The sequence below is a fragment of the Desmodus rotundus genome, chromosome 8, assembly GCF_022682495.2.
Source record: "Desmodus rotundus isolate HL8 chromosome 8, HLdesRot8A.1, whole genome shotgun sequence".
NCBI classification, from domain to species: domain Eukaryota; kingdom Metazoa; phylum Chordata; class Mammalia; order Chiroptera; family Phyllostomidae; genus Desmodus; species Desmodus rotundus.
In genome coordinates, this window is record NC_071394.1 from 119,651,341 (window position 1) to 119,669,845 (window position 18,505).

Below are 18,505 nucleotides of genomic sequence, written 5' to 3' on the forward strand. Positions count from 1 at the left end.
ATTGAAAATATTAACATTAAGACCCCACAGATGGGTTCTATGAAGTTTCTGAGCCCCCTCCCCATCTACTCTTCCGTATCCAGTTTCACCAGACGAAGGGCTGAGACCTATCTAGTGATGGAAGCGTAAATAAGAATGCGGGGAGTTAGTCTTTGGTAACTCTCTTTAAAAATACTGATTTTTTTTTCATTTTCTTTCTTTTCTTTCTTTTTGTTTCTTTTCCTTTTTTTTTTTTTTTTTAAGCATTATAACAAGGGAATCCTTTCAACTCCAGATCAGAACAGTGACTAATGTCAGCTCTGGTAAATTATGTATCTCCCTGTATGAGACTAACAACCAGGGCCAGCTGGGACCGCAGTGTGTTACACAAATGACAAGGAATGACACTCCTGCTCCCTCCCCTCCCTGCACCAACCAGGAGAAATGCCATTCAAAATTTCTTAGCTTGAAAACCAGAAACTATTCTATGAGCTCACCTCTTACTGGCTTATCTCAACTTCCATATTTATTCCTAAACAAAGGCATTGTGTTATATTCTCTCTTGCTTTTATTCCTCAATTACTAAGCACTTCCCCTGGGTACTTACTAAGAATTTAAAGTAAAATTCTTCCCTCCAAATACCTTAGTGTAGTTGAGAGAGACAGGATGCGAGCCAGCTAACCTTTCGTAGATATCTTATACTCAGTGAAATATACGGGGCATTGAGGGGCCACAGCTGAGGGGATGGCTAATTCTTTTTGAAGGATTAAGAAATGTTTCCAAACGGAAGTGACAATTTTCATAATGATAGCTGCTACTAATTTTATCCATGTATTAGTTTTAACTAAGTCCTCTGCCAATTGTTTTCCATATATTCCCTCCTATAATCCTAATAATGAGAATTATTACTGTCCTCTTTTCATAGATGGACAATCAGAGGCTCATTTTAAGTGACCTGTCCACAGACACAGAGGTGAGGAGTTTCAGATGTATGACTGGAATGCAGCTCTCTGTAAGCACAAAGCCTGTGCCCACTTTCTACCCCGGATTGCATGGACTAGCAAAGGTACCTTCCAGTCTGTAGTAAGAGCTTTTCACCAAAAACCTTTCAGAAAAATAGGTCCTTAGAGAGTCCAAATATTTGGAAAATGAACTCGAGTTTATCCTATGATGGAGTTGAGGAAATGAGGTAGGATACCAGTAGTCCAGGCAGAGGGACCAACATGGGCAAAGAGTTAGCATCTGGCCCAGCATCGATAATTGGGTAAATGTTTCTTGGAAGGGGTGAATGGGATCTGGGAGTGTCCAGAGATAAGGGGAGAGAAGGGAGCAGGTCCCAGGTGGTGAATGAAGCTTAGACTTTCTCTCCCAGGCAGTGAAGAACCACTGAAGGGTTTTAATCTGGGGACCGACGGAGAGAGGCAGTAGCATTTGGAAGACAGTCAGAGGCAGGGTGGCCACTGGGTGAAACCAGAACTGAAGATACCAGTCTCGATAATCAAGGTGAGAGATGACAACTGCTGCCACCAGGGCAGGGCAGTAAGGAGGGACAGATAGGTGATACAAATGGGAGGGGGGGTTGTAAAAGCTGAGTGTGGGTAGAGGCCCCTGTCTGCCTGTTCCATCGCTGAAGCCACAACCCAGAAGAGCACGGACCAGGCGCTGAATAAGGAGTTGTTAAATGAACACACCGACAGGACTCGTGCTGTGACCAGATTCAGAAATGGCAGAATGCCTAATGAGGCATCCCTTCTCTCAGTGTTCTCTACATCTTTCTAATCAGTAGACTCATCTGGGGCAGTTACTAAAAATAGAGATTCCTAGCACCTTCTCTCCAATTCCTAGGTCTTAGGTGGGAACCTGAATTCCATATTTTTAACAAACACTAAGGGTTAGTCACGAGAATCTAGTGATTAGTTTGGGAAATCCTGCTAAATTCATTAAAAACATAACCAAGAGGAACGCGGGGTGTTGTGTCAGTGAGGTACGTGATGGTACTGGGCTTCTGCATTCCTTCTATGCTGGTCAGAGATACACCCAGGCACTCACAATTGTATGCCAGAGGACTCACACTCTGCTTACTTATGGCATTTCAAGAAATACATGTCTGTGTTGTAAGCAGTGTGACCTCCAGCCGCTATTAGGACCTCTGGATAAATCCACCAAGTTACCTAGAAATCCCACCACGGGCTCATGCCTTAGGTCTGATCAGAAAGGAGGTAGCAGTACCTCTGGAACGTCACCTCTTGGAGTGTGATCGGCAGACCACGCTGGTCTGGGAAGTGCTCATAACTAGTCAACAAAGAGTTGAAGGCAGAAATGGGAAAGTCATTTAGAAACTATGCTAGAAACATAGGGACATCGAGGACCTGGTGACTATTGTGGGGAGCTGTCCTGTGCATTGCAGGATGTTGAGCAGCCTCCCTGGCATGTACCCACTAGGTGCCAGCAGCACCCTCCTCCCAGTTTGGACAACCAGAAATGTCTCCAGACATTGACCAATGTCCCCATGAGACAAAATGTTTCAGGCAGAGAACCACTGCTCACAGCAATCTGACAGACAGATTTTATGTCTGTTGTATCTAATAACAGAAAACTATGATTGGGCTTGCATTGTGCCTGTCTTTTTATTTCACTTTTCTAGTAATTTGTTATTACCATATTTTACAATTAACTTATGACAGATTTTTAAAAGGTGTCCTTCCCCAGAGAGTTCCGAACACACTGCTATAGGTCACTATTAAAATACAGAGTGGTCCTTAGGAGAAAAGGTATAACTTCGGGCTATCCTAAATCTCTCTGCCCTAATAACCACACGTTACAAGGTGACTTATTAAGAAATTAACCAGTCCTTATTTTTTATGGTTTTTGTTTTTGCTTCTATAGTGTATCATGGAAAAGTTGAAAGCACTCCCACCATCGCTACAAAAACAAACAAACAAAAAAACCCCTCAAAAGCAGCCAGAACTAGGTTCCTCCACCCTGCAGAGAGAGAGAGTAAGCGGTTCTCTTGTCTTTTCCAGGCCAGATGGGAATTTACTGCAGAGGGGGTGGGCCAACACAGACACAAACGCTAAACTTCTTATGGCAGAAAGGCCTCCGTCGAGGACACAGCCTGCCCAGACTCTGGCTGAATGTGGCCTACAGACAGGTTTTGTTTGGCTCCCACATTGCTTTTTAAAATTTAATTACCAAACTATTTCTCATAAAAATCCCATTCTCAGCATCTGCTGACGAATCAGAACCTCGTGGCCGTAGTGGGCCTGCCTTCCCTCACGGTGCCGTCAGCTGAAACTGAAAAGCAGCCATAGTCCTTAGCCCTCTTCTTCAGTGGCCTGGCATAGCCCACTTTCTGGTACGTGCCAGCATGTGGTTGGCAGTGCCTGACCTAGACCTCCGAGCAACTAATCCACTTATTTAGAGAAACAGAGAAGACAGAGAATTTGACCTTTGAGGGTAGAAGGAGATGGGGCCAGGGACTCCCCAAGCCTGGGGGAGGGCAGGTCAGAGTTTCAAATGGTTGCAATAACTAGGTCCTAGCCTGGGTCCTGGGCCATGGAGATAGGCAGGCTTCAAAAGGGGCTGGGAGTGTAGGCGCCCCTGCGGGTGGATGTCGATGGCCTACGCTGGACGGTCCTGACTGTTCCATTGGAAGCTGACTTCCAACGATTCTAGTTTGCCAGAGCAGCGATGACCCCCGTGAGCTGTATGCAGGACCCTCTCCCATCACCAATGCTGTAGTTTTCTAAGACATAAGAACCCCATGCTAGAAAATGCCTAAAAAACCTGGCAAGTGAGTGCTGGGGCCAAATTTAATGGACCTCAGGAAATAAGTAACTGTGACATTGATTGCACTCTGAGTGCCAGGGAGCAGTTGCCATCTGTTAGAGAAACACTTAGTATCTACCGTCTGCAGGCTCTGAGGCTACAAAGACAGATACGGCGAATCAGTGGTCTTTGCTCTACGATGCTTCCAGCTGAGGGATGGAGACAGATGTGTGCAAAGGTAATTAGGACACATTGTGTGAGTGCTATTGCAGAGCGGTGTTTCAACTCCTGAAGCAGCCAAAGCCTAAGTAACTTAGTCCCTGCTTGGAGAAACTGGGGCTTTCCAGAGGAGATAGCATTCTACTGGGCTTGGAAAATGAGGCCGTGTTTATCAAACGAAGAAAAGATAAATGGCCATTAGTAGTTTCCGGTGGCAAAAACAGAGGGGGAGTGAGTAGAGTGGTGAGGATCTAAGAGTAAAGATGGGGTGAAATAAAGTTTTCAAGTCAAGGTGTTCAGACCTGAGCTTGTAGGTTCAATACTGACTCAGCAGAGATATGATATCATCGACTTCGTTTGTTTGGAAGCCAAGCCTGCTCACCTATTACAGTTGGACCAGGCAAGAGGAACTGCAGACAGTCTAGTTCTGAGGCCATTTGCAAACCTGAGCTAAGTGAGGCAGTAGCAAAGCATTTTCTAGGAAGTTCAAGACTTGCATATAATGTGGAGGTGAAATAGAAGAAGTTGAAGACGACTCAACTTTCTGACTTGGGAGATGGAGTAGATAATAAAACTATCAACAGAAATTAAAAAATAAAGAGCTAAAAGTGTGCTTGGGGAGGACACATAAATGAGTTGCTTGGGATAAGTGTGAGATAACTGTGGGTCCTTCAAATAGATGTATCCAAAGCTGCTTAAAAATAAGGTGCTAGAGTTTCAAAGTGAGTGAGAATGAGATCTTAGCTGAGAGATTTCATAAATGATTGCTGAAGCCACAGGAAAGGCTAACATCGCCAGAGATAGAGAAAAGAATATCCAGGACAGAACCTTAGGGAGTCCATGAGTTTAAGGAGCAAACAGAGAAGAGAATCCAGCAATAAGAGAAAGAAAAGACCATTGGAGAAATGGAAAGGTGAAGACCGGAGCAACAGAAGCTGAGAGGGAGGGAAGAATCAAGAAGTGGTCAGCCCTGCTGTGCTCTGCAGAGGACCTGACAGAAAACAGCCGTATGGGACTGTGCCTTTAAGAGGCCATCAGACTTGGTTAGAGCCACATTGAGGAGAGGGTGGTGACTAGGGCCAGAATGTGTGAGCGGAGGAGTGACCAGAGGGTCTGTGGAAGTAAACATGGCAGAGCTAGACTATTACTTTTAAAAGTTTGATGTGAAAGCTAAGGAGGGAGCTGGGCTAAAGGCATGAGGTCACCTATGGTTGAGTTGTTTCAGCTTTGTCTTTTTTTTTTTTTTTTTTGGCAGGGGATGTCTTAAACATATTTGTAGGTGCAGGGAAGGACCTAGCAAAAAGAGGCAGGCTGACAACATGGGAGAGGGGGCTCTGGGTGGGTCATGCTCCGAATGAGGCTGTCAGCTGGGAGTGAGGGGAGGACCACAACCATGTTTGGAGGAGTGACGGCAAGGGAGTTGACTTGAGGGGATGTCTCATGGGAAACCCAGTGTTTGAAGGTGTGGTCACAGCCGCCCCCCGCCCCCCGGGATGCTTGTTAAGCCCCAGCAGGCTGACCAGGACCCACCAGGTCAGAATCTCTGGGAGATGGAGCCCAGAACATGAATTTTAGATCAGTGCCCCAGAGGACTACCATGTGGGAAAGGCTCTGAAGTATCTGAAGCCAAATTGTCTGAGTTCGGTTCTCATCTCTGCCACCAACCAGGTATGTGATCTTGGGAAATGTATTCAATCTCTCTGTACCTCATTTCCTCTTCTGAAAAATGGGAATGATAGTACCTACTTCAAAGGGGTACTGGTGAGGAGTCACTGAGTTGGCACGTGCAAAGCACAACAACCTAGCACATTGGAAATGCACAGAAAACGTGGGCATTTATTGGTTTTTATTCTATGCCTTCTGTCGCAACAGTTTATAGTTTGCTCACAAGTCACCTGGGGTACTTGTTAAAATACCTAATTCCACTGCTGCAACCGTGGAGATTCTGATGAAGTAGGTGTGAGGTGGGGCCCAAAAGGCTGCACTTTAGACTAGTACCTCCTCTTCCAGGTGATTCTGGCGCAAAATGGGCACAAGGACACCACTTCCAGAGTTGTCATTCTGTAGGATTAAGCCCACCAGGCAGGCTATGGCTTGGGGGTCTTAATCCCAGAGATTCTGATTCAGTGGGTCCTAGGGAAGGCCGCATCTGCCAACTAGGGTGTAATAAGCATCCTGGGGCTGGGGCAGGGCTGTACCCAGCTCACCAAGGCCACACCTTCATACACTGGGTTTCCCATGAGACATCCCCTCAAGCCAACTCCCCTGCCATCACTCCTCCAAACATGGCTGTGGTCTTCCCCTCACTCCCACCCCTGCCCACACATGGGAGGATCAAGATGGACAAGAAGCCTGAGCTCTCACAGAATATGCAGTGAGAAGAAAAGAGCTGCCCATCATAGCTCATGGTGAAGGTTTTTAAAACAACATTTGCTTTAAAAAACCCTGGACTCTCAAACTATTTCCACCCAAATTAGTCATTTTTCTGCCTCAACTGCTACTGATGTTTTCTTCGGGTGGGAGAGCACTTTGAAAAGAGATACATGTGTACATGTAGGAACTAACTTTCAGGGTTGTGAAGCAGTTTTGGGGTGTATTTATAGCACAGCCACTAGTGTGCATGCTAGCTTTGCACCTGACATAATAAACAACGGTAAGAAATGAAAACAGGCCCAGCAAAGCAAACATTTTCTGCCAGTTGGGTAGTGGTTCTACGATTTCAACTTGAATACTCAACATAAGGGATGGTTATTTATTTTCCTAAATAAAGGTAATAGAAAAATGATTGCAGGTGAAATGAAATTCCTTCTGGCAACTCCATGTGAAGAAGGATAATTGAAAAGGAGAAGCCTGGTGTCAGGCCTCCTGCGGAAGTTTACTTGCTCAGTTCTTTTCTCGGCTACTTTGTTAACTTACTGTGAGAGCCGGCTTTCAGGTTGTGTCTGGATGACATGGGGTGTCCCGGGGGCCCCCTGCTGAGGAAAAGCAGTGGCCTAGAGGGTTAATGTAACCCACAGCAGATACACAGACTCATAATTATTTATCAGAGTTCTCTGTGTTTTTAATTAACAACATTTTAGCTTTGTTGCTTAAAAGATTTCCACAATCATTGACCTGAGATTGCAAATGGACAGTCTGAAAGCATAGCTGGCCCAGAGAGGTATTCTCTTTGGCCTTCATTAGTGTTTTTAAAATTCCTAAATAATTGCCAGTTTTTCTTTTCTTAATTGAGAGAGTTCAGGTTGAACTCACATTTCAAGTCTTAAAAAACTACGTGGCCATGACCCATTTTCCTGCAGGATTCCATGCGCAGCCCAGGACCCAGGGCTTCCTTTATGTAGGAAATGCATTCTCTGAATGAACTGCTGTGTCTCAATGTGCTCATCGGAAAAATAGGGACAATAATCATGCCTGTCTTATAACATTGTGATGAGCAAAGGAGCTGATATATGCAAAACACTAGTGCCGGCATGTAAGTGTCATGGTGTCCAGCCAGCCCAGTTTATTAAAATTCCTATCAGGCCCTCACATGCATTTCCATTTGTGATCCTTGCTATAAGCCATGCAAAATATGGTAGATACAGAAATTTCTGGAAAGCAAAGGAAACTGAAGGGAGCTAATACCTTCCTGCTCAAAACTGCTGGCCCCGGGGAACTTAAGACCTCAGGAGGAGCAAGACTCACCTGCTGAGGAGAAGTAAAGAGGCCAAATCGGCAATGCATTACAGACCTCAGAACATTCTCCTTGGTAAACTTCGTGGAATCAGGGCTTTCCCTTTTTATTCTCTATCACTCCTCCTGTAGTTGTGAGCAGTAAAAATCCTTAGAAACCCTCAAACAAGTTTTGGATGTGTTTAAGAGGAAGTAAATAAAAGGTTCAAGACAATACTGTGTCCCTGAAAAACTCGGTGAGCACAGTCGTGTAGCACGGGTTGCACGGAAGGAGGGTGGGCCTGAGCAGCCCACCTGGAGGGGAAAGGCCTGGGGGAAGAGGTATGCTCCAGCAGATGCGGCTCTCAGGTCTCACTGAGGATGGCCTTTCTGACTGTGCTGGGTGTTTTCCATCTATATTTCCCTCTCCACCCTCTCCAGCCTGTTCTGCGCCTGGGACGGTGACCTGTGAGGACTGCCCCATTGGCTTCCCACCTGCTGGTGTGCAGCTGGATTCAGCCAGTGAGGGCTTTGGTGGGAGAGCAGAGGGCAGATTGAGTTTCCTGTGCTCCCTCCCTGCTGGTTTGCTGCAGGTTGGGTGTGTCTCCCCACCCCCACCGACAACCCACACGACTCTTGCCACCTGGCCCGCTCCCAGCGGCTATTCTTTCTGAGTTCAGAGACCGCCCTCCGTTTTGCCTCTTCTGGCAGGTCAAGGATGATGAAGGATCCTCCCTGCTGCCAACCCAAGGACACTACACCACCCTTCACTGGTTTTTTCTTAAGGTCTTCTGTTACCATGGAGAACAATCTCTTTATTAAACTCTCGGTTGTTCCATGAGAATGTGGCATTGGCTTCTTGCCAGAATCCTGGCTGGTAAACTTGTCTACTTTATCATACCCACTGCCACTTATATCTTGTTTTTGTTTAAGAACAGGCCTTTCAAGTTTTTCTGAACCATGTTCTTTTGGGCAGGTTATGGGATTTGATTCCATCACTGTCTTATAAGCAATGCTCAGTCATAAGGGGTAAATGAAGTAATGTGTTAATTAAATATTTAATGTTATCAGAAAAATTTTATAAAGTAATATTATTACTCTATATGAACTTTTGTCTACCATTACCTAGAAACAGTAAGAAAAACAATGCTCCATCAATGGAAGAATGGGTAAAGAAGATGTGATTTTTTTATATATATCCTTATATGTGATAAGATGTATATAAATATATATATATATACACACACACACAACAGAATATTATTCAGCCATAAAAAAGAATGAAATGTTGCCACTTGCAACAACATGGATGGACCTTGACGACACTATGCCAAGTGAAGTAAGTCAGACAGAAAAAGATAATACCAATTGATCTCATTTATACGTGGAATCTAAAACAATGAAAAATAAATCAACAAACAAAAATAACCCAAGTTCATGATACAGAGAACAGCCCGGTGGTTGCCTGAGGCGGCAGGTTGGGGGCAGGTGAAATGGGCGAGGGGGGTCAGGAGGAACAAATTTCTAGTTATAAATGAATGTCATCGGGATGTCATATGCAGCATGCTGACTACAATGAACAACACTGTATTGCATGGTTGAGGGTGGCTGAGAGTTTCTCAACACAAGAAAAAAATCTCCGTACCTATGAATGGTGACAGATGTCAGGTCGACTCTTGTGGTGAACACCTGCAATATTATGAACGCTTAATTATTATGTTGCACACCTGAAACTATATGATATTTTGTCGATTTTATCTCAATAAAAAAAGAAACAAAACAATGCTTCAGTGAATGCGCTTCTCTCACTGCCTTGGGCCACAAGGACCCTCTCTACCCACCATCCCTGACAGCCTCTCCCTCCCCCAATCATGGAGCTCACAGATCCGGGTCTTCAAGTGTAAAAGAGAGTTTCTACATAATTGAAAGCGAAGGGAAGTCTACATGGAAGGAGAGAACAAACTTGCTAGTAAAGAAGTGGAGCTGCATTGTCCACGCAGCAGCCACAGGCCACATGCGGCCAGTGAGCATGACGTGTGGCTGTTCAGAATTGAGACATCTCACCAAGGTTCGCCTGTGTCTACCTACCTCTCTGCCTCGGAGAAGTCGGCCGTAGCTGGCGCTCTGTAAAATTGTTAATCACAGAAGGACAAGACCAGTCACAGTATTTAATGAGGAGGCAGAAATGCAAGGGAGGCAAGAGCAAATAATGTGCTAAAGTAAGAAAGTAAACATGTCAAGGGTAAAGAAACCTAATGGGAGGGTGGAAAGTTCTGAAAGTTATGGCTGAGAAACAGCATAGTAATTAAATCTAACTTAGTCAACCTATCTAATTATTGTGACATATAGAAGGTGTCTCATACTCAGAATTTTTTTTAAAAAATTCAAGTTGTACATGTTGGAAGTTCCTCTTAAATTGCTTGGTCGGATCACACAACTGGGAGCTCTTATAATTCAAAGAAGGCGAACCTGAGCATTAGGGAGGTGAAGTGACAAAATCACAGAGTCAGGACACAAATTATGATCCAGATCTTTGAACTCTTGATTGTTTTTTTTTCCCCCTCAAGTAGATTAAGACAAACAAAGAGCCAGGAGCAGGCATGCACCTACAGAACCTCAAAGTTCTACAAAATCAGTAGGGCTCATCCTTTAAAGATTTGAGTTCCATTTTAATTGTTGCCGTGGTTCTCATTAAGTACATTAAAAATATACAATTTTTACCAGATGCTAGTAACCTGAATGGGGTTTGTCCCCAGAGTAATTAGAATTCAGAGCCAGTTCCCTGTGGGAATGACACCGGTGACGGTGGAGGAATATGGAAAAGGGAGTGAGCTGAACTCTCACCTGGTAGGTCAGACACACCCACAATCTGTTTTCAGAGCAGTGACAGTCTCAGGCTCAGCTCCAACGGGGAAGACTCATGTCCCAGGAGGATCTCCCTCTTTTATTTATTTGCTTTTTTTTTTTGCCCATCCCCAGGCTCTCGACATCTTCCTTTCGCACTTTAACCTTGGCGTTTCTCTGTGCTTCCTCATGATTGCTGAGTCTACAATCACAAAAAATTAGAAAACATGCAGATCAATACATCTCTTGCCAGTCACAGAGCTGTCAGGATGTGATCATTTGATTAAGGACCATCTCTCCACTAGCTACTAAGCTCCTCTTGGGCCAGGCTCATGTAGGTTTCCACTCAGCACTGTTCACAGGACCCAGCAGGCTACCGGCACAGATCTGGGCTTTCTCTGAGCACTTAATGAGAGAATGGGTGACCTTACCTTCACAGAGGAAAATAAGTCACCAGACAGAGCTTCCTTACTTTCCTCAATAGCCTCCAAATTTGCCTGAAACTTTTCCCAGCCTTTCTCTCCTCCCTCCTGTCACAGTAAAGAGACATTGGTCGGAGCTCTGGCTAATCCCCACTCTGTTTTTTGTTACCACATCCTGTGCCCTCCCCCGAGATAATCTATGCATGCATATTTCCACTTCCATGTTATTTTTCCAGCTCATATTGATTATAAGCACACATACACATTAATTTATACACATGCATGCATACATATAAAAGGGCTTTTAAAATATACCAAAATGGCATGTATTATTCATCCCTTTCTGCATTTTATTTTTCTTCTTCAACCATAACTCATGAAAATATCTCCATGAAAAACTCTCATTCATTCTGAAGGCTGCACAATATTCCAGGGTGTAAATGTTCCAAATCACTCATATGTTCCCCTGATAGTTAAATGGGCACTAGAAATAATGCCCTACAAACACCTGAGCACACACGTCCTTGCGCACTGATGCCTTTACTTCTACGAGACAGATTCCCGACGTGGGGTCTCTGGTTTGAAGAGCGCACATATTTTTAATTCCCAGAGATGTGCACATGGGTTTCCAAAATGGCTGTAACACTTCATATCCCCACAGGGCAGGGATGTTCTCTCCCTTTTAAAGGTCAAGAAGCTAAAGTGCAGAGAAGGTCAGGAATGTGCTCAAGCTCACCAGTGGCAGGGCTGAAAACCAAACAGCACCCGCCAGGCTTCCAAAGCGGCGCTTTTTCCACCTCAACACTCAGCCTCCCAAAGTGACCGGCACCTGTCCTGCAGCAACCAGGTGTGTGCATTTCTGGGTGAAGAGCTGGCTTTTCCTTCATCTCCTGTGCACTCGGCAGTGCTGTCCCCACAGCCGCTGGGCCACAGCTGCTGGGCCTGTACTATTTACAACACATGACAGCCCTCTCCTAACATACAATGATGTACAATTTGTAAGAATAATGGTTCTCCAGGTGCAGAAAGGGCTCGTAGGGCCTGATGTCACAATATATTGTCCGAGAGGTCACAAAAGATTACTAGTACAATGTCCAATGAGAAACGTGGGGACCTTTCTATCCGATTAAACATGTTACCCAAGTCGGACCTCTGTGAAGGTAGAAGGGGGAAAGAGAGGCAGGTGCTGGGGTCTATTTTGTTAGCACATCCCTACTCTTTTCATTATTCTTTTCTGAACATAACTAACAAATGGGCCATACACTTAGCCCTGCTTACCGGATTTTTGAGAGGGAGAGAATGAATGAAGCATTAATTTTAAGAACAAACAAGCTGAAGCAACTTTCCCGAGAAGCTGTTGTCAGCACAGTTCATCTTGGAAATCCAATTAAGCCTCCGGACATGTACACTGGAGAAGGTTAGCTATAATAATTCAAACAGCATCGGTGTAACAACATCCTCTCCAAATACATTTGAGAGAGGAGAAACAAATTTTGACCACAGGGGGGAAAAATCAGCATGAAGTTTGAATCCTTTCACGGTGTACAGGAAAGAAGTTCCGCCTATTTGTGAGTTCCGGCAGGAGAGACATACATAATAACATTTCCCTTTCTCCTCACAAAAACACAATGGGGAGTGGTCAGGCTGACATGGGAATGGTCAACTAGGGCCAAAGCATAAAACTCAACAGATCTTATTTACACTTGACCATGAACACAGGAGCAATGGGAACACACGTTCATCAGGAATTTCTGGTCTCTGTGGCAGACAGGAAACTTGTAGAAAAAAAAGAAAAGCAGAAAATATCGGAGTGACCCAGTTCTTCATGATGGAGCAATATTATGTAATCCCTCTAACCTTCAATTTTCTTCTAAACAGTTTGTTAAATAACTGAGCTTTTGTTTTTCATGTAATAACTGTTATAATCGTTGAAGTGAATGCTTTAATTTGAATTTAAAAACACCCACAAAGGGGAGATTGGGAAAAACAAAAGACAGAATCTATCCTTGTATTTTGAATCTGTAGGTATGTCTTTTTCAGTTAGTTCCATATTTGTTTCATTTTATGCCACTACTTGCATAGCTTTCTACATGACTAATGATATCAGTAACAGTATTTGTTTAGCATCTTCGACATTTTTAAGAGCAGTCTTTTTACATCTTCCCAATGGGGCAGACAAAGTAGGCGTAATTACCCCAATGTGCAACTGTACAGATCCGATAAGTCACAGAAACAGACTCACTTGGCCAGGAATAGCCTCAAGAAGGACCTAAGCCTCCAGATGCCTGGTCCAGGCACACTCTGTACAAACAGCACCTCAGAATCACAATCGGTGTGTATCACCTTCTGTACGAAATACCCAAGTTCTGGGATGACCACACAACGATCAGCAGTGCTACTTGGGAAGGATCGGGAAGCCACCAGGGCCCTGACGGGTCAGTGAGGTCTGCCACGGGTGAGAAGAGGGGCGTGTTAATGCCTGTGCTGCGTAGTTCCCAACTCTGTGAGCTCAGGGTGCTTTGACCATAATCGTTACTTGCACCCAGTTTCATCAAGCCAATCGCATGGTCACTTCCCAGACCGTCTCCTGTTTGGTTTTTGTTTTTTTGCTTTTCTATTATCTGCCTACAACCTCCTCCTCTTCTGTCTTCCTCCGTTTTTGTTCCTGCACCCTTGTTCTTTCACTCCAGAAATTCCCCCAGTCCCCTGACCACTTTCTTACCAATCTGCCTGACTGTAGGTTCTTTGTTTTTTGCAAATTCATATCAACCTAACAAGGTTTTATTGCATTTATTCTTTTACATTTTTATGTTTTTAAATTTTATTGTGTTTTTTCTTTTGCAGTACCATTTAACTCCCTTATCCCCCTGCCCCACCCCACCCTGCAATCACCACACTGCTGCCCATGTCCGTGAGTCCTTTTTCCTTTCTGCTCCATCCCTCCACCTCCTAAGGGTGGGGCAGGTCAGGGGGTCCATGACTCTTTAATTGAATTAGTCTTCTAAGATACTAAACTCTCTGGCTCCTCTAACTTCAGCAACTCTATTTGAATATTTCCTACTGTTCAAGGCAACCAGCCTTTTTTTAAGCTTGAGCCCTGCTGAAGTGAACGTCGCCACATATAAATCTAAGTGCTACAAGGAATATTCGATGCTCGATTTCAGTTAGTCCATCTGTGTTGACTTTGAAGCCACTTCCTCCTCATTGATCAGCAGACCATCATGCTTCCCGTTATGTGAATGGTGCCCCTGGGGCCATGCAATGTGGCAGTTCTGTGGTCAGCGCTCCTTCTCATTCCCATCACAGTTATTTCAAACCTTCAGAACTAACCTCAGGTTACATGACAAATACCCAGCCCCCACACCCATTAAAAAGATGACTTTGTAGTTCATTAATAATTTGAAATCATGACAGAAGGTAAACCTCAAACTCAACCCTCAGCCTGAAGAATGTTCTACCTCCACTTCTCTCCTTCCCTCCTTCCCTCTCTCCTCCAGGCTTGGGCCATCTATTCCATCTATTCTGCAGCCATTCTCTCCTCCTGGCAAAACTCAACAGATCACCTCTCCTCTAACACACACTGCTACACACATCAATTCCCTTCTTTCCTAAATCTGACACATCTCCCTCTCTATTGGCCCCTTCCCCTTGACTTACAAACATGTTCAAGTTTCTCATGCTCAAAAACAAAGCAGAAAATCACCCTCGTGTAGCAGATACTATGAGCACGCCACCCATGTATCCGCAACTCCTTCCATATCAGGGGCACCAGCAAGACTTCAAACTGCTGACAGCTTTATACTTTGCCTGAGGGCTTCTTTGGCCAGCAGAACCCACCTCCTTTTACCCAGCAAGCTGAACATTTCCAGGGAATGAATGAACTGCCCCGACCTCTGGAGCAGCCTTCCACCAGTGATTAACGGTCATTGGAATATGAATAGACCAGCTCCCTAATCCATCAAGTGGTGTAAACTTTAAAACATTTTTTTAATATTTTTAACCAAGTGTTCTCCAGTAGGATCAAACTCTAATTGTAACTTGCTTAAAAATATAGTCTTTTTATTTTTATTTTTTTAAACTTGACATGTTTATTAATTAAACTATCACTTCAAAAAAAGTGCATAGAAAATAAACATGTTTTATAACTCCTTTTTTTAACAACTACGTACACTTTTTACTTTTACATTCAGTCTTTCGTAGAGAGCTTTCAGCATTATTATTTTCTGAACTGTTAAAGATAAAAAATACAGTCTTTTTAAATGCTCCCTTCTTTCCCTATTTCACTTCAGTATTTCTCTAGAGGTATGTCTGGGGATTCCTCCCCAAATAAGCTACTTGCACCTGAATCCAAGTTTCAAAGGCAGCTTCCGGGGAAAACCCACACCAAGGCACCATCTCCTCAGTCTACATCCAGTCACCACACACAGGCTCACTCCTTCACTGCTAATGATTCTGAGAAATATTCATGTCAAGAGGAAACTGGATTTTACCAGTAGTGAGACAGGATAGTAAGAAGCTAGGAAAATTCCCTGGCAAGTGGAATAAGGAAACTGAGACAGCTGAACAAATGGCTGAGCAATTAACAGCCAGCTACAGAAGGTCATCTCCACAGAGATAGATCTAGGCCTCTGGTGCATTTCAGCTCCAGGCTCTGAAAAGCAGCAGAACCAGGTGGGCAATGCCAGAACCAACTGCAGTGACTAAAGACCCCCCTGCCCTGTCTCTGACCAATCCCTAAGACCCTAGAAGAGCACCCCGGAAAGCTGATGAATGTACTACGGAAACCCTCCCCTTGGGACGTGCCTGAAGTAGCCCGCTTGTGCAAGAGAGAAAAAAGCCTCAAGACAAAGGATGCATACCTTGCTCTCCCTGAGGGGAGCTGCCTGAGCCATTTCCTTTCCTTTCTTCTTCCCCCACCTCTTTCCCCTCAGGCACACACCTCCTGAACTCCAAGGCAAGGGAAGCTGGCAGCTTGTCCCAGGCTAAACTCCTGAACCTGTCCCCAAGGCCCCCTTTTCTCTTGGGCAGCTCAGCCTAGGCTCTCCTGTTGCTCCTTCTATGCTAAGCTCTTCCTTGTTACACTGTCCCCGACTTTAATAAATGTATCCTCACAGTCACCTGGACTTGTGCTGTGAAATCTTTCCTCCACAAAGTCAAGAACCCACACACACTACTGGCTGGCCCTAGGTAGACCCGCTCAGGGTCACGCCCCCTGGCCAGTAGGTAACAGTAGCACGAAAAAACTCAAAATTAAAAAAAAAAAAAAAAGGAGTGTTTTCTTTTTCTCATGAAATGAAACATTTGGAGCTATGGGTTCCTGGACTGCTGTGGCAGCTCCACAATGTCATCAGGGACCCAAGTTCCTTCTGCCTGTTTACTCAGCCATCCATCCCATGTCCCAGGCACCTTGTGGTCCTCAAATGGTTGAATCCCCTCCAGTATCACCTCCAAATTTGAGGAAGAAAAAATACAGATGGATGGTCAGGAGACAGCCTTTTCATCAAGGAACTTTCCCCAAAGCACCATCAAACCACTTCTTACATTTTATTTGGCCAGAATTTTGACTGCATTTAACGTCAAAGGAAACTGAAAAAGTTGTGTTTTTTTTTTTTTTTTAATCTGGACTTTCATTTCTTCCAACAATATTATGTTGTCTTTTAAAAATAAAAAATGGACATTGGGTAGGAAAACAGCCGTCTCTACTGTAGGAGACCATATAACCTGGGACAGTTTCTCAGCTGCTATCGTCTGATTTCCAACACCCCCTAAAAAATCTCTCTAAACGATTACTGTCTACCTCTTACAAACAACGGACAATTATCTGCCCATTTCTGACCGACTTCCCTGATTTTTCATTGACTCCCCCTATCCTACCTACCACGTCTGTACACACTTCCCTGTACTGAATTGAATTCAAAGGGCTTTATCAAACCTCTCATCTTTCCAAGGTCAACTGTTTTATGCTAAAGCTGGTTGGGAAAGAATGGAGAACAAAGATAAAATGCAATGGTGAGGAGGATTATGGCACACTCCGCCCACAGGGCCTCAAGCTCTTTTCACACGTCTTTATTTATTCGGCACGTGCGCATGCGCCCACCCCACCCTGTGGCACAGATATGCCTTCGCCTCTGGTAGTTTTATTGCTGAGGATCCTCCCGACCTACTGGCGCCCACGCTGCCTGCGTGAGCGGAGCTGGCGGAGCTGGACAGCAGCCTCTGCGTGCAGGAGCAGAAAAACTCCAGCTGCCTCTGAAAGGGACAGCTGGGAGGCGTGACACACAACCTAAGCTCCCCGTGGGGAAAGGCTAACATCACCCTCCGTGGGGCTTCTCAGGAGATCCCAGCTCTGCGCGGCTTCCTCCCCGTCCCTGTCCTGCTTCTTCACTCCCTTCCTTCCCTGGGAGCACTTCCTTAATAAATCACCCACACACTTCTGGGGAAATCAATGGTAAGACAATTGGGTAATAAATACTTGTTGGACAGAAGAAACTAGGTGAAACCAAACAAGTCTTTCAGAACGTGTTGCTGCATTAAGAAAGCTTTGAGATTTCTGTATTACCTTTCTAAAAATTAGAATGTCATTTCTGGAAAGTAATATCTTGCTACAGTTCATAAAGTCTAAGAAATCTAATTGCCATATTCACTCAAACGCATAGTTTTTCTAACACTCATAAACCACAGACAAAATCCAACAAGTAGTTTTAACACAAAAACCATGCTCTGTACTCACATTCTTAATTTGACTATTTACAAGAATTATTTATTGAAGTTACAGAAGTTTTATAAGCATTTTCTGAGACATCTCTTTGGAAGTCGAGGAAGATCTACATGTACTGTCTTTGTATTTTACAAACTCATTCTTTATTTTCTGGAGAAGGACAAACAAATGGTGCTGAATCCTACAAAATCTATTCTCTCCCCCACGTGACAGCCCCAAAGTCACCCTTTCGGCCTGCCCCAGGATACAGGGCCTGTTTGGCAGCCCTAGGACAGCCAGGATGATGTTAAGCCTTGTCAGCAGAGGGTAACCGAGAGGACGCCAGAGATGGAATGGGTTTCCTCTTCCTGGTTATGGAGTGCCCCCTTGTTGCCCTAGTTATGTTCCTGCAACGCGGGTGGCTTTGTGTGGCTTGTGTGGCAGTGTCCCACACCTCCCTCCAGTCCGGTACTGAGCAGCAGAGGTCACCTGGTCATGCTGGAGTTGAGCATCATTCCTAAGGGCAGCGAATGAGGTCCCCGGGCACCAGCTCATTCGCTGGCAATTCCCTGATGACGGTTTCTACCCAATGAATGAATAGCATCCCACCACAATTTTAGGGAGCACACCAGAACCTTTCCAGCAAATTCACCAGTTGTCCCAGCTGGCTTTCCAGGAAGTCAGCGGCACCTACTCCTCACCCCCTTGGAAGCTTTCTGGTGCGTTTCCTTGCCAACCCAGAAGGTGCGTTTTCTGGCTGCCAGCCTCAGCCTCACCCTGCTGACGGTGGACAGCACTACACAGTCAACTTGTCCAACCGGTGGGCTTCAACCACACCCTTGCCACAAAGGTCTGAATCCAGCCATGGAAAGAATACCTTCTCCCGAGTTTTGTCCTTCCTTGGGTACACTTCCTCAGCCCTAGG